Below are 24,520 nucleotides of genomic sequence, written 5' to 3' on the forward strand. Positions count from 1 at the left end.
TTCCGGACTGAATATTGAGCTCAACAACTTTAGATCATGAACTCTCTCTCCATCCTCATCCCCTTTTTTATCCCTTTTCTTATCCCCTTGCTTCTACATTCATTTTTATTTTTTATCCACATTTTATTTTTATTCATTCATCTGGAGTTTTCTCCCCTTTTTTGTCCCATTTTCTATCCTTTTTTCCCCACCACAATCCATTCCCCGAATCCCATCTGCAGGGCCATCTGTCACTTGTTCCATCTTGTTCATTCACACAATGTTCTGATACAATCACATTCTACGTTCTTACCTTTACACCACTATTAGCACCTTTTTTAGCGTTAACCATTACCACTAACAATCCCTTTGTCCTTTAGTTCGTGACATCTTTGTCAATCCCTCCTTTGTCCCCACCTATCGCTGGCCTTCTGTCCAGCTCCAACTGCTCCCCCCCCCCCCTCACTTAAACAGTATAAATTTCATCACGTTTCCCCTTCTCTTCAGCCCTGAAGAAGAGTCATACGGACTCGAAACGTCAACTTTGTTCTTCTCTCTCCACAGACGCTGTCAGACCTGCTGAGCTTTTCCAGCATTTTCTGTTTTTGTTTCAGATTTCCAGCATCCGCAGTATTTTGCTTTTATCTTAGGGTCAGGTTGATGTTTGTTATGGAACTCATCATTGGATGTGAAAAAAGGAATAAAGCTGGCCGTAAGGTCTCTGCCTGCAGTGAAGAGTTAAGTGTGTGTCACGATGTGTGTACGTCTCTGATTCAGTTGCAGTTCAGTCTCGTAACAGATAACTGTCTCACACATTCCAGCCTGTCCAACACGATGGCAACCGCTTCCTGTCACTCTGTCATTTTGATAACTGCAAACATTTCCGCATTCCCAAAAGCTCAAAGAAAATAAATTCCTCTGTTATGGGTTCCTCGGTATCGGAGTGGGTAATGAGTGTTGGGAAGTGTCTTCACCATCTCTGGTTCTGCTCCAGCAGCACTCAAAGTTGAAAAAGTTGCTGTTAGTTATTTCAGTAGCAGAGAAATTTTAAAAAGCATTTATTTAAGTTTCTAGTAGCCTTTCTGCAGTAACTGTAGCTTTAAGGAATGTAGTGACTGTGGCTTTAAGACTTATTGTACTGTGTAGTATCACGTGACAGTGTGAACGAATCAGCCCAAAGCGCGGGGAACCTTAGAGGTGGAATTTGTGTCTAGTTGTGGATCTTGATGGAAGCATGTAACTGCTGCTGAAGCCCTATGAATAAAGTTCACTGTTTCTTATGAGAAACCTGCCTGGAAAATCAAGCCCATAACACTTTCTAACTGCAATGTGTTGTGTCTTTAAAAATGACAATCTCTCCAGCCTACCTCAAGTGGGGAAATGAGTGACACTATGCTTTCTGGCAGGAGCAACCGACAGCAATAATTACTGTTTAAACATCCTCATGAAATGTAACCAGGAAGCTGCCTGTTCCTGCTGTGCTCTTCTTGTGAGACAGCAAGAAACTTGCATTTACGTAGCCCCTTGAACATAGTAAAACATCCCAAGGCACTTGTAACCAGACAAAATTTGACAGCAAGTGACAGAAGGAGAAATTGGGACAGGTGACCAAAAGCATAGTCAAAGAGAGAGGTTTTAAGGAGCGTCTTAAAGGAAGAGACAGGAGTGGAGAAGCAGAGAGGTTCAGGGAGGGAGTCCCGGAGCTTAGTGCCCAGGCAGCTGAAGGAATGTCCTCCGGTAGCGGAGTGATGAAAATTGGGGTTCCATAAATGCCAAACTTGGAGGAACGTAGATATGTCGGAGGGTTGCAGGGCTGGAGAGGGTTAGGGAGATAGGAAAGGGTGAGACTGATGGAGGGGTTTGATAACAAGGATGAGAATTTTGAAATCTACACTTAGTAGGCAAGAAAGCAATTAGTACATGATTGTTTTTAACAGGGAAGTATGCATAGATTATCCAGCAGGATAATACAGGGCGCAGTTCTGAATCAGTGGGCGGGATTTTCTGCACCTGCCCGCCGCCAGGATTGTCCGGTCCCGTCTCGCAAGTCAATGGACTTCTGGCTGGGGGGGGGGGGGGGGGGCGCCACCTCGCCCGGGGTGTGTGGGGGGGTGGGGGGGGAGGGGTCCTGCCCACAATGGAGCCGGAAAATCCCAGCCTATAAGTTCTTACATAATGAGCAGCTGCCATTCCTTATTTGCGTGTTAAACATGTTTGTTCAACATGTGTGTACACTGAAATGAAAAATGGCCTGTAAAAATGCCAGCGTCCTGAATTCCCACGTCTCGTTATGTGACACCCTCAGAGGCACCCACCAGAAATGAACAACGACGAACGGCTCCCATCTTGTAGCTGATCTTCGTGACAATGTTACAATCAAGTTCTGAAAGCCAACACAAATAGAACTAGGAAATGAGGCAGGAAGCCAAAGGAGTTGCCAACAGGGGTTTGTACTGAATGTGTCATTATCTGAGACTGTTCATTAGCCTTGACTTGTGAAGCCTTCTCAATCTAGGCACACACCTGAAGTGTGGTACTGGGTCAGGGATTGGGGTGGGGTGGAGTGTAGGGGGTGCCCTTGGAATTACACCACAGTAAGAATCAGTCATTGGAAGAACACAAGAAAACACTGAGATATATAAATGTTTCTGTGCAGCTTCAAAAATTTCTGTGCTCCTGAAAATTATGGAGGCGTTTAAATATGCAAACATAGGAACATAGGAGCAGGAGTAGGCCATTCAGCCCATGGAGCCTGCTGCGCCATTCAATACGATTCTGACTGATCATTCACATCAATGCCTTTTCCCCACGCTATCCACATTTTAAAAATTCGTTCACAGGATGTGAGCTTCACTGGCTGGGCCAGCATTTATTCCCCATCCCTAGTTGCCCTTGAGAAGGTGGTGGTGAGCTGCCTTCTTGAACCGCTGCAGTCCGTGTGGTGTAGGTACACCCACAGTGCTGTTAGGAAGTGAGTTTCAGGATTTTGACCCAGCAACAGTGAAGGAACGGCGATATATTTCCAAGTCAGGAGGGTGAGTGGCTTGGATGAGAACTTCCAGGTGGTGGTGTTCCCATCTATCTGCTGCCCTTGTCCTTCTAGATGGTAGTGGTCATGGGTTTGGAAGGTGCTGTCTAAGGAGCCTTGGTGAATTCCTGCAGTGCACCTTGTAGATGTTACACACTGCTGCTACTGTGCATTGGTGGTGGAGAGAATGGATGTTTGTGGATGTGGTGCCAATCAAGTGGGGCTGCTTTGTCCTGGACAGTGACAAGCTTCTTAAGTATTGTTGGAGCTGCACTCATCCAGGCAAGTGGGGAGTATTCCATCACACTCCTGACTTGTGCTTGTAGATGATGCACAGGCTTTGGGGAGTCAGGAGGTGAGTTACTTGCCACAGGATTCCTAGCCTCTGAACTGCTCTAGTAGCCACAGTATTTATATGGCTAGTCCAGTTCAGTTCATGGTCAATGATAACCCACAGGATGTTAGTGGGGGATTCAGTGATGGTAATGCCATTGAACGTCAAGGGGCGATGGTTGGATTCTCTCTTTTTGGAGATGCTCATTGCCTGGTACTTGTGTGGTGCGAATGTTATTTGCCACTTGTCAGCCCAAGCCTGGATATTGTCCTGGTCTTTGTGCATTTGGACATGGACTGCTTCAGTATCTGAGGAGTTGTGAATGATGCTGAACATTGTGCAATCATCAGCAAACATCCCCACTAATGATCTTATGATGGAAGGAAAGTCATTGATGAAGCAGCTGAAGATGGTTGGGCCGAGGACACTACCCTGAGAATTCCTGCAGTGATGTCCTGGAGCTGAGATGACTGACCTCCAACAATCACAACCATCTTCCTTTGTGCTAGGTATAACTCCAACCGGTGGAGAGTTTCCCCCCTGATTCCCAGTGACTCCAGTTTTGCTCCTTGATGCCACACTCGGTCAAATGCGACCTTGATGTCAAGGGCAGTCACTCTCATCTCACCTCTGGAGTTCAGCTCTTTTGTCCATGTTTAGACCAAGGCTGTAGTGAGGTCAGGAGCTATGTGGCCCTGGCAGAACCCAAACTGGGCACCAGTGAGCAGGCTATTGCTAAGTAAGTGCTGCTTGATAGCACTGTTGATGACCCCTTCCATTACTATGCTGATGATCGAGAGTAGACTGATGGGGCTGTAGTTGGCTTGGTTGGATTTGTCCTGATTTTTGTGTAGTGGACTTGGGCAATTTTCTACATATCTGGGTAGATGCCAGTGTTGTGGCTGTACTGGAACAGCTTGGCTAGGGGCGCAGTAAGTTCTGGAGCACAAATCTTCAGTACAATTGCTGGAATATTGTCAGGCCCCATTACCTTTGCACTATCCAGTGCCTTCAGTCATTTCTTGATATCACAAGGAGTGAATGGAATTAGAACAAAGTACAAAGAAAAGTACAGCACAGGAACAGGCCCTTCGGCCCTCCAAGCCTGCGCCGATCATATTGCCTGTCAAACTAAAACATTTTGCACTTCCGGGGTCCGTATCCCTCTATTCCCATCCTATTCATGTATTTGTCAAGCTGCCTCTTAAACACCACTATCGTACCTGCTTCCACCACCTCCTCTGGCAGTGAATTCCAGAAGCTCACTACCCTCTGCGTAAAAAACTTGCCCCGCACATCTCTATAGTTTTCTCCTCTCACCTTAAATCTATGTCCCCTAGTAATTGACTCTTCCACCCTGGGAAAAAGCTTCTGACTATCTACTCTGTCCATGCCACTCATAATTTTGTAAACTTCTATCAAGTCGCCCCTCAATCTCTGTCGCTCTAGTGAGAACAATCCGAGTTTCTCCAACCTCTCCTCATAGCTAATAACTTCCAGACCAGGCAGCATCCTGGTAAACCTCCTCTGCACCCTCTCCAATGCCTCCATATCCTTCTTGTAATGTGGTGACCAGAATTGCACGCAATATTCCAAGTGTGGCCTAACCAAGGTTCTATATAGCTGCAGCATGACTTCCCAGCTTTTATACTCAATACCCCTGCCGATGAAGGCAAGCATGCCATATGCCTTCCTGACTACCTTATCCACCTGTGTTGCCACTTTCAGTGACCTGTGGACCTGTACACCCAGATCCCTCTGCCCGTCGATGCACTTAAGGTTTCTGCCATTTACTGTATAATTGGCTGAAGACTGGAATCTTTGATGCTGGGAACCTCTGGAGGAGGCTGAGATGGATTATCCACTGGGCACTTCTGGCTGAAGATTGTTGCGAATGCTTCAGCCTAATCTTTGCACTGATGTGCTGGGCTCCCCCCACCATTGAGGATGGGGATATTTGTGGAGCCTTCTCCTCCAGTGAGTTGTTCAATTGTCCACCACCATTCACGATTGGATGTAGCGGGACTGCAGAGCTTAGATCTGATCCGCTGGTTGTGGGATTCCTTAGCTCTATCTATCACTTGCTGCTTATGTTGTTTGGCACACAAGTAGCCCTGTGTTATAGCTTCACCAAGTTGACACCTCATTTTTAGATATGCCTGATGCTGCTCCTGGCATGCCGTCCTGCACTCATCTTTGAATCAGGGTTGATCCCCTGGCTTGATGGTAATGTTGGAGTGGGGGATATGCTGGGCCATGAGGTTACAGATAGATAGTTTTTGAGTACGATTCTGCTGCTGCTGATGGCCCACAGCATCTCATGGCTGCCCAGCTTTGAGTTGCTAGATCTGTTTGAAATCTATCCCGTTTAGCATGGTGGTAGAGCCATACAACGCGATGGAGGGTATCTTCAATGTGAAGACAGGACTTCGTCTCCACAAGGGCTGTGCGGTGGTCACTCCTACTGATACAGTCATGGACTGATGCATCTGTGGTAGGCAGGTTGGTGAGGATGAGGTCAAGTATGTTTTTCCCTTTATCTCATTGACATTTCAAAATCTGTCAATCTCTGCTTTAAACATACTCAGTGACTGAGCTGTCACAGCCTTCCGGGGTAGAGAATTTCAAAGATTTACCCTCTGAGTAAAAAAAATTCTCGGCATCTCGGTCCTCAGTGGCTTCTCCCTTATTTTGAAATTGTTCTAGACATGCCAACCAAGGGAAACAACTTACCTGCATCTACCCTGTCTATCCCTTTAAGTACTTTGTCGGTTTCAATAAGATTACCTCTCTCTTCGAAATTCTAGAAAATACAGGCCCAGTCTCCCCAATCCCTCTTCATTGGACAGTCCCCCCATCCTGGGAACAAGTTTGACAAACCTTTTTTTTGCACTCCCACTATGATAACAATATCCTTCCTAAGGTATGGGGACCAAAACTGCACACAGTGCTCCAGGTGTGGTCTAATCAAGGTTCTTTACAACCTATTTTGCCCAGTAAATGAATGTTGCCTGTTGCATATTATTCATAGTTGATACAGAAAATTAATCCCGCTTCTGGATCATATCCGTTCAATTTTTACCTTTTTTTTTGAAGAAAAAGAGAGTAAAGTGCTGATGGTGTGGCCCACAGTTATTTTCTTCATATACAAGATGGTGACAAAGTTGGGAGACATGAGACATTTCGTTCAGCTCCTGACCAGCATTTGTATCTGCGCCGTGGCAATTAACAGCAAAATTGAATGAAGATGTTGACGTGGCAGATTTACAAGAGGAAAATTTGACAGAAGCACCGCTGATAAATGCGACAGGAATGTAAAGGCTTGTGGACGGCAACATTTTTAAATACTGACCCGACAAGAGATAAAACCACCTCAAATTATTATTTTTTTTGCACTAGTCTTTCTTCTGTTAAGTGAGCCACTACTCAAGCCCATCTGCACTGGCCGATTGCACTGAAGGAGGTTTGCAGGCTTCCATGGATTGATTTGTTAGAATTGCTCGCGTTCGGTGTCCTCTTTTAAAACCAGCGTTGAACACGTTCTGGTCGGCAGCCCCAGAACATCGAAAACCGTGGCCGTCAGCCAAGTGGTCGGCAGGCAGATTCATCACTGGTTGTAACCCAGTAAAACCCATGGGGGACAAAATCCAGGCCAGCAGTATGTTAAATTTATGTCCGGCCTGAATTACTGCCACAATTTTTGTTGAATAGCATAAATCTCAAGGGTTGCCTAAAATGGTAATTTCCTACACAAAGGCAAGAGTGCCCAATTCATCACACACAGCCCCCTGAACCCAGGTTCCTGTCTCAGCGTGTACACATAAATAAAATAAACATGTACAACAGATTTTCAGTACAGATATTTCTGACAGAAGGCAAGGTTAGCTCCAACAGTTCATTGCCTAAGATAAACTAACAGGAGTGGAGAGAAAAGTACAAATTTATATTGGGATTAATAGAGCACTGCTTTTAAGATGCAGTTTGAGTGGCAGTTTGATGTTACCCTGCAAAGGAAGTTTTACACTAGCTGTTGCTTCGAAAGGCACTTTGCTCTTGGGCTGAAATTAATTTTGAACCTTCCATAAAACGAGTCCTGATGTAACCTTTGCGTTCAATGTTTGACTGCACAAGATGCAGACGAGTCAAATTTAGGCAAGCAGCTCATCTTTCTCTTTTAGACATGTTTTCTGGGATTTGTATGTCATGCACAAATTTTAATTGTTTTCATTTGAAGCTAGAATTCGTGGATGAAAACTGGCCCAGTGCGCACACACCTCCAGAACTGAATTTCTGACACATGCTCCTGTTGAGAGAACCCTGACCTGGAGATTCCAATTCATAAAGCCCACCTCTGTACTGTTTTTGATTTGTCTAGACCCATTGCCAGAAACATGAGGTCCCCTGGGGGTGGATTTTGGCCAGGGTGGACCTTCCACCTGCCCACAGATGCCTGTAGTATAAAACTCGGCAGATGCATTGACACTATTATTGGCACTATTGGGATATCTAAATCAGTAGGGGAGGGGAGGAAGGGATTTAAATAAAGACGATACCTTTATCTTCAAAATTTTGTTAAAATTTTGGTGGCTTCCATTTCCAACAGGGTCAGGTTGTTCAACTCTGGATTGCTTTGGAGTTGGTCGATTTGGTAGGATTTCTGGTAGATGACATTACCCTGCCAATTGTACCTGTTCACTTACGTCTGTGCAATAGGAGGTGGTAGCAAGAAGTAACCATCTCCACTTCTAACAGGGTTTTCAAATGGACAAAAAAAGGGGCAGAAACCTAGTTTAACTGGATGCTGCCCAAATTTCTGCTCCTGTCCTCACAGATACGGGCACCAGTGATCTGCCAGGCAACACTGTTTATACAAGGCAACTGAGTGAGATCCATCACTTTATCTATTTCTCTGCTGAGGTCTCAATGAAAAGCTAACATTGTAAAAGGCCATGTGATCAAACAAGCACCATCCCTTATGAGTCATCTCAACCCCATCTACCATCTCTTAATCCATTCTAGTTATAAAGGAAGTCTCTTTGAATCACATTTCGTTCAAGTTTAGGCACCATAATATAGATAGAATTATAGATCATCAAAGGCCGTCTATTGCAACCTTCTGGTAAGATATATCAGGCTGGGGCTCTTTTCTCTAGAAAAGAGAAGACTGAGAGGTGACCTGATAGAGATCTTTAGGCCAGACACAGAGAAGTTACTTCCACTTGTGAGGAAATCCAGACCTGAGGGATACAAATGTAAGTCACTAATAATGAATCCAATAAATGATCCAGGAGAAATTTCTTTAGAGTAAGAATGAGAAACTTATCACCACATTAAATTGTTGAGGCAAATGGCACATATGGGGAGGCGATGGTGTTGTCACTCGACTAGTAATCCAGAGACCCAGGGTAATGCTCTGGGGACCCGGGTTCGAATCCCACCACGGCAGATGATGGAATTTAAATTCAATAAAAATCTGGAATTAAAAGTCTAATGATGACCATGAAACGATACTCGTAAAAACCCATCTGGTTCACGAATGTCCTTTAGGGAAGGAAATCTGCCGTCCTCACCTGGTTTGGCCTACATGTGACTCCAGATCAGAAATGGCCTAGCAAGCCATTCAGCTGCAGCAAACTGCTAAAAAGTTTAAAAGGAATGGACCCAGACAGACAACCCGGCATCGACCTAGGCACCAGAAATGACAACTGCCATCCCAGCCCTGTCGACCCTGCAAAGTCCTCCTTACTAACACCTGGGGGCTAGTGCCAAAATTGGGAGAGCTGTCTCACAGACTAGTCAAGCAACAGGCTGACATTAGTCATCCTCACGGAATCATACCTTACAGGCAATGCCCCAGACACTACCATCACCATCCCTGGGTATGTCTTGTTCCACTGGCAGGACAAGCCCAGCAGAACCAACAAGAGGGAAAAATGTACCTGACCTCATCCTCACCAACCTGCCTGCCACAGATGCATCTGTTCAGGGCAAGTGTTGGTAGGAATAACCACTGCACAGTCCTTGTGGAGACGAAGTCCCATCTTTGCATTGAGGATACCCTCCATTGTATTATGTGGCACTACCATCTTGCTAAATGGGATAGATTTTTGAACAGATCTAGCAACTCAAGACTGGGCATCCATGAGGTGCTGTGGGCCATCAGCAGCAGCAGAATTGTACTCAACCACAACAACCTGTAATCTCATGGCCCTGCGTATCCTCCACTGTAACATTACCACCAAGCCAGATGATCAACTCTGGTTCAATGAAGAGTGCAGGAAGGCATGACAGGAACAGCACCAGACATACCTAAAAATGACGTGTCACCTAATGAAGCTAAAACACAGGACTACTTGCGTGACAAACAGCATAATCAGCAAGTGATAGACAGAGCTAAGCGATCCCAGAACCACCAGATCTAAGCTCTACGTTCCTGCCACATGCAGTCGTGAATGGTGGCTGATGATGAAACCACTGGAGGAGGAGGCTCCACAAAAATCCCCATCCTCAGTGATGGAGGAGCCCAGCATTTATTGCCCACCCATTGTTGTCCTTGAGAAGGTGGTGATGAGCTGCTTTATTGACCCACTGCAGTCCATGTGGTGTAGGTACACCCACAGTGCTGTTAGGAAGGGAGTTCCAGGATTTTGACCCAGCGATAGTGAAGGAACGGTGATATGTTTCCAAGTCAGGATGGTGAATGACTTGGAAGGGAACTTCCAAGTGGTGGTGTTCCCATCTATCTGCTGCCCTATTGCACTCCTCATTTGTGCCTCGCAGATGGCGCACAGGCTTAGGGGTGTTAGGAGGTGAATTACTCGTCACATGATTCCTAGCCTCTGACCTGCTCTTATAGTGACAGTATTTATATGGCTAGTCCAGTTCAGTTTCCGGCCAATGGTAACCTCCAGGATGTTGATAGTGGGGGATTCAGTGATGGTAATGCCATTGAATGTCAAGGGGCAATGGTTAGATTCTCTCTTGTTGGAGATGGTCATTGGCTGACACTTGTGTGGTGCGAATGTTACTTGCCGCTTGGTAGCTCAAGCCTGGATATTGTCCAGGTCTTGCTGCATTTGGACATGAACTGCTTCAATATCTGAGGAGTTGGGAATGGTGTTGAACATTTTGCAATCATCAGCGAACATCCCCATTTCTGACCTTATGATGGAAGGAAGGTCATTGATGAAGCAGCTGAAGATGGTTGGGCTGAGGACACTACCCTGAGGAACTCCTGCAGTGATGTCCTGGAACTGAGATGACTGACCTCCAACAACCATAACCATCTTCCTTTGTGTTAGGTATAACTCCAACCAGCAGAGAGTTTTCCCCATGATTCCCATTGACTCCAGTTTTGCTAGGGCTCCTTGATGCCACACTTGGTCAAATGCGGCCTTGATGTCAAGGGCAGTCACTCTCACCTCACCTCAGGATTTCAGCTCTTTTGTTCATATTTGAACCAAGGCTGTAATGAGGTCAGGTGCTGAGTGGCCCTGGCGGAACCCAAACTGGGCGTGAGTCAGCAGGTTAGTGCTAAGCAAGTGCCACTTGATAGCACTGTTGATGACCCCTTTCATAACTTTACTGATGATGGAGAGTAGACTGAAGTAATTGCCTGGGTTGGATTTGTCCAGCTTTTTGTGGAGAGGACATACTTGGGCAATTTTCCATATAGCTGGGTAGATGCCAGTGTTGTAGCTATACTCGAACAGCTTGGCTAGGGGCACGGCAAGTTCTGGAGCACAAGTCTTCAGTACTATTGCTGGAATTTTGTCAGGGCCCATAGCCTTTGCAGTATCCAGTTCCAGGACATCACTGCAGGAGTTCCTCAGGCAGCGTCCTAGGCCCGACCATCTTCAGCTGCTTCATCATTGACCTTCCTTTCACCATAAGATCAGAAGTGGGGATATTCGCTGATGATTCCACAATGTTCAACACCATTCGCGACTCCTCAGATACTGAAGCAGTCCATGTCCAAATGCAGCAAGACTTGGACAATATCCAGGCTTGGGCTGACAAGTGGCAAGTAACGTTTGTGACACACAAGTCCAGGCAATGACTATCTCCAACAAAAAAGAATCTAACCATCGCCCCTTGACATTCAATGGCATTACCATCACTGAATCCCCCACTATCAACATCCTGGGGGGTTACCATTGACCAGCAACTGAACTAGACTAGCCATATAAATACTGTGGCTACAAGAACAGCTCAGAGACTCAGAATCCTGCAGAAGGTAACTCACCACCTGACTCCTCAAAACCTGTCCACCATCTACAAGGCACAAGTCAGGAGTATGATTTAATACTTTCCACTTGCCTGGATGAGTGCAGCTCCCACAACACTCAAGAAGCTTGACACCATCCAGGACAAAGCAGCCCGCTTGATTTGCACCCTTTCCACAAACATTCACTCCCTCCACCACCGACGAACAGTGGTAGCAGTGTGTACAAGCTACAAGATGCACTGCAGAAACTCACCAAGGCTCCTTAGACAGCACCTTCCAAACCCACGGCCACTACCATCTTGAAGGACAAGGGCAGCAGATTGATGGGAACACCACCACCTGGAAGCTCCCCCCCGAGCCACTCACCATCCTGACTTGGAAATATATCGCCGTTCCTTCACTGTCGCTGGGTCAAAATCCTGGAACTCCGTCCCTAACAGCACTGTGGGTGTACCTACACCACATGGACTGCAGCGGTTCAAGAAGGCAGCTCATCACCACCTTCTCAAAAGCAATTAGGGATGGGCAATAAATGCCGGCCCAGCCAGAGAAGCCCACATCTCATAAATGAATTTTTTAAAAATTATATATATATGTGTGTATGTATATATATATATATTATATATGCATTTAAGGGGAAGCTAGATAAGTACATGAGGGAGAAAAGAATGGTAGGATATGGCAATCAGGTGAGACAAATACAGTGAGGAGGCACATGTAGAGCAGAAACAGTGGCATAGACCGTGGGACCAGACGACCTGTTTCTGTCCTTTAACTTCTGTGTAATACTTTGTAAAGGCCAGAGAAACATTGTGTCTGAATCCGATGCTGCAACTAGTCGCTGTGATTACCCTACCTGATATTGTGTCTTTGGGGAAGAGCTCAGCTGAAGAAGAATGGAGTCTCAGTTTCCTGCTCATGGGGATTGGAATACCTGATGACCTTTCTGTCAGTATGTGTTTAATGGGCTTGATATTTATCTACTAACACCAAATGATTCAAAGCCAGTGTGCACTGCTGCATACTGATACATACTGCACACTGATTCTGGGCCTCTAGGCATCAAACGCACAGTCGGAAGGTTGCTATGGCACCGGATGATAATCTCAGAGTTTCCCTTACTGTCTTCCTGTCAGAATCAGGCAGTACTGACTCCTGGTGGTATTTGCTTTCCAAATTCCTCCATGACCTCACCTCTCCCTAACTTTGTAACCCCTCGAGCCCTACAACCTCTGAGATCCCTGCGCTCCTCCAATGCTGACCCTTTGCGCATCCCCGATTTTCAGTGTGGATTTTAAGGAGGTACTTACAGGAAGCCAAGAAAGCAGAAGAGCCGGAGGGATGTAAGGGTTGAAATTCAGAGAGTGAAACCTAGGAGGTTGAAGCTGCTAGCGTTGGGTGGAAGGGAGGGGTAAAGTACAAGGATGGAGTTAGAGGAATGGGGAGGAGGGCATGTTCAGCTGGAGAAAGCTACAGAGATAGAGAAGAGAGAGCAATTGAGGGAATGGGTCACTTTACCCTGCATTATGCGTTCTCAAATCAAACATACTGCTGGCCAACCGTAATTCAGAGCTGTTATTACAGGACTCTGGCAGAGATAAATGCTGATTGCTACCAGCATTTTTGAGTAACCTTCAATTTTGCTTCTCCATCTGAGCTTTTAGGTGGATGTCAAGACCCGATAACGCTGCTTTGAAGAAGAGCAGGGGTGTTTTCTCCCTCGTGTCCTGGCCAATATTTATCCCTCAACCAACATCACTAAAAACAAATTATCTGGTCATTGGTCTTATGGTTGTTGGTGACATCTTACTGTGCTGCTGCATTTATTGCATTACAACTGTGGCTGTGTCTCAGATGGTACTTTATTGATTGTAAAACTTTGGAATGTCCCAAGTTGTGAAAGATTCTATATTAATGCAAGTTCCTTTTCTTATTGATCCTCATGGGCTGTTGGCGTAAACCTGCATTTCATTGCAGAAATGGACACTTGCGCTCTGATTGCGCCACTCTCGCTTAACCGACATATTACAGCTGAAGTCAATAATCTCACATTAGCCAGCAAGAATTATAACCCAATCCAAGGGATACCCCAGTACCTTACTCATGGATTTAAATGCTAACCTGCTGTTTGTACGCATGATCCCAAGAAGCAGGAATAATGAAGTCAAGACCTGTAGATTGTTCATGATATGGTGTACCTTGTAAAGAGGGCTAATACATCCGGTGCAGTTTCCATAGTAACATCACACATCACTTTAACAACATAAATAATTGAACAGATGAAATATTGTCTGAGAAAGAAAGACTGCAGTTGCCTCTTTTTAGGGACCAGTGATGCCAATTTCTTAATTTCCCCATTTCACTCTGTTAACCAGGCTGGGAGTGGAGAGAGAAAACTGTAATTCCATGATAATTGTTACCTCATCCACCTTCCCCATAGCCTTCCTTTCCCTCAACTCGTTATTTTTTAATTGATTTTTTTCTACACTGATTGCAATTCAGGAAATCAGTGCTAGGACAAAGTCCAGTATCAGATTCAGCCAATCCTAATTAAGCTACAGCTTCCTGTACAGATGTACCTCAGTCCAAACTCAGAAGCCTGTCCTCAATGTACCAGTGTGACATTTCCATTTTCTACACCCAGCTACCCTTGGGGCCTCAGACTGCCAATGCAGTGATGATTTGAATTGAATTTTGGCCAATTTCATTTTTGCTATCAGCTAACTCACTACTGGATCAGGACTGCCCAGACTAATTTCACATCAGACCTTTGGAGCTAACAGAGAGAGAGGCGGCATTAATGCCATCATTCCGGACTGGGTCCCAAGGGTGCAAAGAGAGCAGGCTAAATCAGTGTATCACCCAGTTTTACCCTCTGCAATTGCAGCTCACCACCACCTTTTCAGGGGTAATTAGAGGTGGGCAATAAATGCTTACCTTGCCAGCGATGTTCATATCTCCAGTCACTTTCCTCGGATCTGTAAGGCCTAAAGTTCCTTACAGCAGACAGCTTCTAGGATTCTTCTGCTAATGATCAAAGAACAGGAGAAATAAGCAGTGTGGCTCCTCAGCCCGACTCTGCCATTCAGTAAGACCATGGATGAACAACAAGTTGTATTTAAAAAGCACCTTTAATGTAATAACATGTTACAAGACACTTTGCAGGAGCAAAGTGACATAAATGGTGATGTAAGGACAGATCACTAAAAATATCGAGCAAAGAGGTAGGTTTTAAAGAGAACCTTAAAGGAAGAAAGAGAGGTGGAGGAGCAGAAAGGCTTAGGGAGTGAATTCCAGAGCTTACGGCCTTGGCAGCTGAAGGCTGGCCTCCAATGGTGGAGCAATTAAAACCCAGGTGTGCAAGAGGCCAGAATAAAAGGAGCTCAGAGATTGGAGGGCTGAAGGAGATTACTGAGTTAGGGAGGAGTGAGGCCATGGAGGGATTTTAAAAGATGGATGAGAATTTTAAAATCATCGCTTAACCGGGAGCCAATGTAGGGCAGTGAAGACGGGAGTGATGGCTGAACAGAATTCGGGGGTGGAGTTGTAGACACGGCCAGGCAGCCTCAAAATTACCAAGGTTAGAATGTGGGGGGTCAGCCAGGAACGTGTTGGAATTGTCAGCTCCAGAAGTAACAAAGGTATGGATGAGGATTTCAGCATCAGATGAGATGAGGCAGGGATGGAGTCAGTCATTGTGACAATGGTGAAAATAGGCGACCTCAGCAATGGCTTGGATATGTGGCCGGGAGTTCATCTCGGGATTAAACATGGCATGAAGAATCTGGTTCATCCACTTTCCCGCCCTATCTGTGCCAAATGTAAGGAGTTGTTGTCTCAGAATGGAGCTAGCCTCTCTTTCCATGGGAAGTGTCTAACCTGTACTTGACATTTGTCCCTGTTGACATAAGGAAATTGCTACGTGTAGAATTAAAGGTGAAAACTAAAGGGAAATCAATCAGTGTATTCTCAAATGACTGCTTTTAACAAGTATTTTTTGTACCGCTAAATTATTAGGTATAGGTGACTGAAAGATAACAGCCCACAGCAGGGGAATAGTTTTGCATTCAGTAAGAAAGGATATGCTGATAAGGTTAGATGGAAAGGACAAGGCCTCTGTGGAGCATAAAAGCGAGCATAGACCAGATGGGCTGAATAGCCTGGTTCTGTGTTGTGGACTCTGTGTAACCATATACAATATCTAATGGTCCCAGGTCATGCAGCATGTATCACATACAGAGGGTGGAATCTTCTGGTCCCACCAGGAGCGGGAAGTCTGGCGGGCGAGGAACTTAATTTGGCGTCAGGGCAGAAATCAGCTTTTCCACATTGGGATGAACTGTCGGAATTCCGACCTTTGGACAGGTTCAAGGAAGGTCGAGCAACCCAGCGACCAATGTCGGGAAGCTCTTTTGTACGCACTAGCATGTCATGCACGCTCATTAGAAGGCCACTTCGCCAGAATTAAGTTCCCCGCCGGCAGGAGATTAGAACATTCACTCTTGCGAATGTATATGTAGGCAGCGTGCACCTGGCCAGCTTCACTTCTTCCATGACTTTGAGGTCAGTAGATGCTGCTTTTGCCTTCTTGGGGCCATTCATAACTTCAATCATATCGGGTGCCGACAGCACAAACTGTGCCAAGGCTGGAAGGGGGACCTGGGAGGCAGGCGAAGGGGGAAGAGAAGGAGTCCAGCTGCCCTTTATAAAGGGCCCATGAGGTAACATGGGGAGGGAGATTTCCTGTCCACCCCAGCCACGAGATTCGCTGTGCTCCGCACAGACGCCTAAGTAATGAGCTGAACAGCACAAGATCATTGCCTGGTCAGCTGTCCCCCCACCCCGCCCCAAAGCAGGATTCACTGACACTTTCACACCCACCACAGAAACTGGACTCCAGAGCGGAAGATTTCCACCCAGAGCCTCTTTCTCCGTCACAAACAAAATGTCACAGCAAAGAGACTTAGTCCATCAGGTTTCTACCAGTGGTTTTCTCTGTATCCACACCCTAGTCTAATTCCACATACCTGTTCATTTCCCTTGTGCTTTTTAATGTTATTCTTTTTCTTCAATCTCTAATTCCTTGTTGAAATAATTTAATTTACTTCAGCAAGCTGCAACTTCCCTGTGAAGTCCCCTTCCTGAAGCGACACCTCTGTTTCCTGGGGCTTTTTATCTTGCTACTTCTCCCAGTTTTTTGGCAACTTTTTTATTCTGCTTAGCTGTTCCCCTTTTAAGCAATCGGCATGTGCCCAACAGGAGGTGGATTGAAACTGCGAGAGCTAAATACACTTTATAAGCGTCACACTTCTCTGAGAGTAAACTTTAATTCCCCTGGCTCCTTATGTAACATTCTCTGATGTGAATGACAGCGAAAGTATCATATGCCCTTAAATTAATCATTGACTTTTTTTGATGTTAAACATGACAGATTGTTTAGCAGCTGGCACGATGAATAATTGATAAATAATAAATATCGGTATAATTAGCGTCAACAGGAAAAAGTCTTCTGAAACAGATAATATCTTCTGGAACATTCCTTCACACACTCATTTTGCCACTTGATTCTCTTAACACTCCTTTAACCTAGCCCAATAAAACTTTTGGCACTTCCTTAACCCTTTCTCCTCTCCCTCCAGTGCTCTTTTCATACTCTGCTGCACATCATTTACAAATACAAATAATATTGGAGCTTTCTAAAATCATCGACAACTGGTACTGGTTTTTAATATTTAATCATTCGATCCCCAAGTTTTTCTCGCACCGTCTGTTGGGAAGGAAGCCTGGCCTCCACCCTCTGCTGATTTTTCTTACTAAGAAATCTCAGAGATGATCAGCACCCAGAGGGGAAGACACCATGGGTTTGTCAACCCTCCAGGAGTATACTGGAGCCCCAAGGAATTAAAGGTTCATCTACTCCCCACTGCAGTTCCCCATGCCGCTCCTCTCTACCACAAACTGTTACCCAGGACACCAGAGGTTGCCCATCAGGTGCGTCACCTCCTGAAGGGCACTGTTACCAGAGGGAACTGTTGCACTGTCAACACTGATCCAAAATTGAACAAGGGAAGAGGGCACCTCTGCCACACCTTGTTAATGCAACATTATTACAATGACCCAGATCTTTGCTGTGGCTTTTCCCCACCTGGTGGATGCTCTAACCGTAAAGCTGAAAAAAGAAATCTTGTTTTAAGAGCTTCCATCTCACTGAGGAGGCTTCAGGCCTCAACCCACAATATTCCAGGATCCAGATGCAGATCCGCACCTTCACCAAAAACTAACCAGTTCTTCCTTGGGCCATGCCCTATCTGTGCACCAAATTTCAGTGAAATCCATCCATTTGCTTTTGAGATATCAGCTGGAATCTTCCAGCCCCCCACCCCACAACAGGTTCCCCTGTAGCAGGGCCAACGAGCCATTGGAATCTCCATTCGCATTGGCGAAACCGGAAGATTCCTCTGCCGTGTGAGGGGCTAGGAAATTCAGTGGTCGGAGATAATTATACAAATGCATGGGAGCCAATTCACCATACAACAGCCTGCTTATGAAGTAACATCACTGTGGTGGTGCTGTGTAACGATGCTTCTGGTGGAGTTGTTGGGTTACAGTTGATCAGCAACTTTTGGGAGATTTTTGAAAGCCTTCCCCGAGTATTGGCCTGTTGTGTGCCTCTCTTGTTACAGAGTTCCAAGGACAGCCTGACTTTACTGGCAGCTCTGTAAGTGCAAACCAGTGCATTACCACAGCCTCCAGGAGAACACAGGTCACTTCAAGTGATGATCACCTTGGAATTCTTTGGAATCAGCAGCATTTATAGTCAGGCGCCACTTTTACAGATGGTCACCATTTTGTTTATCTGTAATTGAGAGTGGAGGAATAAAAACAGAAAGTAGGAACATGTGACTGAGGAGCAGGAGTAGGCCATTCAGCAATTCGAGGCTACTCCACTATTCAGTAAGATCATGGTTGACCTGGTTGTGGTCTCAAGTATACTTTGCTGTCTGCCCCCCATAACCCTTGATTCCCTTGTCTATTAAAAATCTGTCTAATTCTGCTTTAAATAAATTCAATGACAAAGCCTTCACTGTTTTCTGGGGAAGGGAATTCCACATTCTAACAACCCTTGGAGAGAAAAAGATTTCTCCTCATCTCTGTCTTAAATGGTAAACCTCTTATTCTTAACCTGTTCCTTCCAGACCCACGATCTCTACCATCTAGAAGGACAAGGGCAGCAGATCCATGGGATACCACCACCTGCAAGGTTCCCTCCAAGCCACACTCCATCCTGATTTGGAAATATATCGGCCGTTCCTTCACTGCCACTGGGTCAAAATCCTGGAACTCCCTCCCTAACAGCACTGTGGGTGTACCTACACCATGTGGACTGCAGCAGTTCAAGGCAGCTCACCACCACCTTCTCAAGGGCAATTAGGGATGAACAATAAATGCTGGCCTAGCCAGCGATGCCCACATACCATAAACGAATACATTTTTAAAAAGTATTTAGCTTTCTGCGAGTAAAGAGGTTTTCCACTGGGCCTTTAGCCCTTGGGGAAGATGCTTTGCCAGAAATGAAAGTCATGATTTGTCCAACTGTGACAATGTGCCCTGTTATTGATCTTTTGCCACTCATGAAACAGTAATTGCCCTGTAAGTTTATCCCACATTGCTGGGAGCACTACAAGACTAAAACCAGTTCTGTAACATAAAGATGGAAAGGTCTGTTCAAAATGGCTTCAGGACAACATAAGCTTGTATTTCAATGTTACGTTCTGTCTGCTTCTGCTCGATCAATAAATCAATCTTTGTGGCGTGTTGAGGTTGCCTCTGATTGATGATCTCAGTATAAATTGTAGGGCTCCCATTTTGTTAATTATAACAGTTTTTACCTCAGAATATTTTAATGTAGCTGAAGGTTAATGGGGATGATTTCCTGGTTTGGGAGAATAAAGGTTGGTAGTCACTGATCGTAGCTGAAATGTGCAGTATAGGGTCATAGACTGGGGGCAAGATGGGGGTCCGCTGTGATACCTCTTCTCCCTAGATTAAGCAGAACGGGCAGAACAGAAACTGGCCAACCTGCCTATATCAGTGTCTATACTCCACATGAACCTCTTCCCACCCAACTTCATCTCACCCTGTCAGTATGGCCTTCTATTCCATTCTTCCTCATGTGCTTGACTAGATTGCCCTTATAGAACCCTACGCTACTTGTCTTGACCACTCACATGCTTTACACATTGTAGCCACTCTCTTTTTATGTATTCATTCATGGGATGTGGGCGTCATTGGCAAGATCAGCATTTATTGCCCATCCCTAATTTCCCTTGAGAAGGTGGTGATGAGCTGCCCTCTTGAACCGCTGCAGTCCATGTGGTGTAGGTACACCCACAGTGCTGTTAGGGAGGGAGTTCCAGGATTTTGACCCAGCAACAATGAAGGAACGGTGATCATTTCCATCGGCAGGATATTGAGTTTGGCGAGCGGGTGGGGGGGGGGGGGGGGGGGGCGGGGTCCACTCGCCGACACTTAAAATGACACGGGATGACATTGGGCAGAACTCTTGGCTCAGGGAATCCCCCCTCCCCATCCGCACAGAGAGCGCATAGCGCTTCCTGGCAGACGTCATGCTGGGCGGGCCTTAATTGGCCCGCCCATGTAAAATGGCAGCGCGCCCCAATCAGGGATGCTGATCGGAGGCGCACCCGCTCTTAAACTTCCCCCTCAACAGGGGGAAAATTCTTCCCCAAGTCAGAATGGTGAATGGCTTGAAGGGGAATTTGCAGGTGGTGGTGTTCTAATGCATCTGCCTTTGTGCTTCTAGATGGTAGAGATTGAAAGGTGCTGACTCAATGATATCATTTTGAAGCATGAATTGAATTTCTGTACTTGTGATGACTTTGCCGAATTTAATTTATAAGGATGTTGCCTTATTGAAGATGAAACTTCTACACATACATCATGTATAGCTAAATTCATCCTTCCCAGCTTATTCCCACAAATAGCTTTGTGTGACTGCAATAGCTTCTCTGAATCACTTTGACGCTTCTCTGGAAGGTAACTCAATATTACATTGATATTTTCAAGCACCCCCTCATTATCCAATTTGATTAGAGGAAAATCAAATTCAGAATCCTGTATTTCTACGTTTTTCTCATTATTGACCACCACTAACATCTCCTTTTGGTCCTTTTCCTTGTCAATGTACTTTTTAAGCATATTTACATGACACACCTTTTGCTTCTTTCTTCTATCTGGAGTATTTATTAAATAATTTACTTCACTCAGCCTTTCAATCCTGTAAGGCCCACTAAACCTTGCCTTTAATGAGTCACCCAATACTGGTAACAAAACTACAAGCTTTTCTGTCTGCCTTCATTTTCATCATCTGCTGTGATATCTTTAAATATTCCCTAGACAACACACATGCTCTGTCCAATCTCAGTCTGAAGTTTGACACATAATCCAGGAGAGTAGTTTCTGAATTTTGACCCACCACTTTCTCATGAATCAATTTCAGTGATCCCCTTACCTCATGACCACGAACTAGTTCAAAAGGAATAAAACCAGTCGATGCATTAGGAGCATCCCTAATAGCAGATAACAAGAATGAAATTCCCCCATTCCAATTCTATGGGTAATCCTGATTATACACCCTCATAACAGTTTTTAAAGTTTGGTGCCATCTTTCCAAAGCCCCTTGTGACTCAGGATGGTAAACTATTGATTTAAATTGTTTAATCCCCATTGTTCATGTTCATTACTTCCTTAAATAGCTGTGACATGAAACTTGAACCCTGATATGGCTGTATTTCCTTAGGTAAACCATATCTTGTAAAAAAAAAAATTTAGTTAACTCTTCCACAATTTTCTTTGTTGTAATATTTCTCAAAGGTATCACTTCAGGAAACCTTGTAAACACATCCTTTAGTGTCAGTAAGTACTGATTTCCACTTTTGGCCTGAGGAATGGGTCCTACACAATCAATCATGACCCTAGTAAAAGGTTCTTCAGACGCTGGAATTGGAATTAAAGGTGCCGGCTTAATCACTGCTTGTGGTTTCCCCATCACCTGACAGGTGTGACATGTTTTACAGAATATGACTACATCCCTATGCAATCCAGGCCAATAAAAATGTTTTTGTATTTTCGCCTTTGTCTTTCTAATCCCTAAATGTACCCCCATTGGAATTTCATGAGCAATTCTCAGAATCTCATCTCTATATCCAAATGGTATTCCAATCTGATGCACCTCCCTCCAGCTCTCATTTGCTGAAACATGAAACGGCCGCTATTTTCTCCTTTAAACATTAACCTTAAGGTAATAACATTCTGGGATACATTCTTCCTCTATTTCTGACTAAGCTGTCTGATATAACTGCTTTACTTGTGAATCCTTTTTCTGTAACTCCACTAACTGCCTTGAGTTAAACACCTCAGCTGCATTGTCTTTCAGTCTTTCTTCCTGAACAATGTTATCAAACACAGTGCCAACTAATTGAACTTCCACACCTTCTCTCTGCCTTTGAACTTCCTGTTCTTCTTGTTTCAACCAATGAGCCTGTGACCTTGTTATTACACAATCTGGAAACAATCCAGGATGCTCTCTCTGCAACAGTTCTGTTGAAAACAATTCTACAGACTGCTCAACTACCATAGGCATCAGCCATATCTGGGACCCAGCTATATCATTACCCAAAATAAATTGAATCCCTGCAATGGGTAATTTTTCCACTACTCCAACAATCACCTCACCTGTTTTCTACTTACTCTTTAAACTTACCTTCAGCAATGGAATAGGTTTAGCATTTCCATAAACCCCACTTATTAGCATCTGTTCCTGCAATACTCCCTCTGAACAATGTCACTATCCCACAACATTAAGGATTGACTAGCCCCTGTGTCTCTTAAGATTTTAATATCTGTTCTACTCCACCCTGTACACATGGAAAGACTTCCCCTTCACATACAAAATCTTTAAACATTTCTGCAACCTGCTCCTCAGAATTATTTTGGGTAAATTGTGAACATATTCCCACTTCTTTACCGATCACTGATTCTCCCTGTTTCACCTGTACACAAACCACTGGTTTTTTTCCTGTGCCTGAACCTCAGAACCGACAGTACTTTTACTTCCAGAACTTTTCTGTACCCCAATAATTCCAACAGATTTTCCCTGCAATTTCCAACACACTGACTTTGTGCATCCAACTTTATTACAATGAAAATACCTCAATTTTCGAATGTCCCTTCTACCCTCAGCACCTTCCTTTTTATTCTGAGAAAAAACTTCCTGGGAATTTCCACCTACTCTTTTTCTTCCCTGACTATCCACCTTCTTTTCACCTTCCCACTTTCTATCCTTCTCTGATTTGAACGGGTGACGAAGAAAATGTTTAGCTCTATGAACTAACTCATAATCATCAGCTATCTCTGCAGCTGGTCTTACCGTTTCAACCCTCTGTTCCTCCACATGAGTTCTCACTACCGAAGGAATTGAATATTTAAATCCTTCCAAAAGAATTACTTCTCTAAGGGCTGTATATGTTGTCTCTATCTTTAATGCCCATATCCACCGGTCAAAATTACTTTGTTTTACTCTCAGAAACTCAATATAAGTTTGCCCAGACTGTTTTCTCATATTCCTAAATTTCTGCCTGTGTACCTCAGGAACCACCTCGTATGCACTCAAAATAGCCTTTTTTTTTAACCACATCATAACTCACTGACATTTCTTCTGACAGTGAAACATAAACCTCATGAGCTCTAATCACCAACCTGGATTGTAACAACAATGTCCAGTTTAACTGCGGCTATTTCAAATGTTTAGCTATCCTCTCAAATGAAATAAAGAATGCTTCAACATCCCTTTCCTCAAACTTTGGAACAGCTTGTCCAAATTTAAAACCCATTGGGTTTTAGGTTAAAGGTTATTTCCCTCATCAGAACTTTCCTCAGGATCTGAGGTCTCTTATTTAACTTCTAGCCTGTGAAGCTGGTATTCCCTTTCTCGTTCCTTCTCTCTTTCCCTTGCCACTCTTTCTTTAACCTTCTCTCTCGCCTGGAATTCCAGTTCCAGCTTCCTTTCCTTTTCCTGCCTTTCCGCTTGCTCCCTTTGAAATGCCCTTTCTCTTTCCTTTGCCTCTAATTCAAGGTTTTTTCAGCTTCTTTCTTTGTTCAAAGTTCAAGCTTCTTCATTTGTAACTGAAGTCTCACTACATCCAGCTGTGAGTCACTAGTGTCAGATATCACTTCAAACTTTAAATGCTGTGCTATTACTTCAACTATGTCTGCTTTCTTTGCCCATGCTGGTAACTTCAACTGCAGCTTATCCACCAACTTTGTTAACTTACCCTTAGATACTTTTTGTAACCCAATCAGTGTTATATCTTCTACTTCCAAAAAGGTTTCAGGCATGGATACAGCCATTTTTGCAGTCTCACCACTTTAAAATCCCTCATACCAACTCTTGAATTCAAAGTGTTTCTCGTACTCATAACCTTAAGATTCACCAACTCCAAACCAATCACAGAATTTCAAATATATCCCACAAAGAGCCCCCAATTTTGTTATGGCAGCTGCCACAACTATTTGCAATTTGGACTTATTTTGAGATGCAGGCTTTGAATTTAGTTAAAAGAAGGCCACCGAGGCTTAGAGATTTGTTACAAAACTAAATTAAACATTTATTAATAAAAGAAAAGTTTGTAAGCTCATACATATGTCTACAAATTACTGAAATAATAACTTCTAAATCCCCTAATTAATCTAACTCCTAGTTACACCTCCATTAAGGCAACAGTAAAACACACAGATTTAAACAGACCCAGGCAAAGCACACACCCTGGACAGTCGAATTCAAAGTGAGTTTTTTGTCAGCTTTGGTTCCTTGTAGACAGCAACTTGAGACTTTTCACACTTGTGCTAGATCTTTAAAAATACCTTGCCTTGC

The 24,520-nt window shown here is 44.4% G+C and overlaps 1 protein-coding gene across 1 annotated transcript in view; it reads left to right on the forward strand.

Annotated features, from left to right (window-relative positions):
• Positions 1-24,520, forward strand: part of cacnb1 (calcium channel, voltage-dependent, beta 1 subunit) — a 250,177-nt gene that overhangs the window by 81,615 nt on the left and 144,042 nt on the right. The window lies entirely within an intron of this gene.

This window comes from Cetorhinus maximus, chromosome 25 (genome assembly GCF_964194155.1).
Source record: "Cetorhinus maximus chromosome 25, sCetMax3.hap1.1, whole genome shotgun sequence".
In the NCBI taxonomy this organism is placed as follows: Eukaryota; Metazoa; Chordata; class Chondrichthyes; order Lamniformes; family Cetorhinidae; genus Cetorhinus; species Cetorhinus maximus.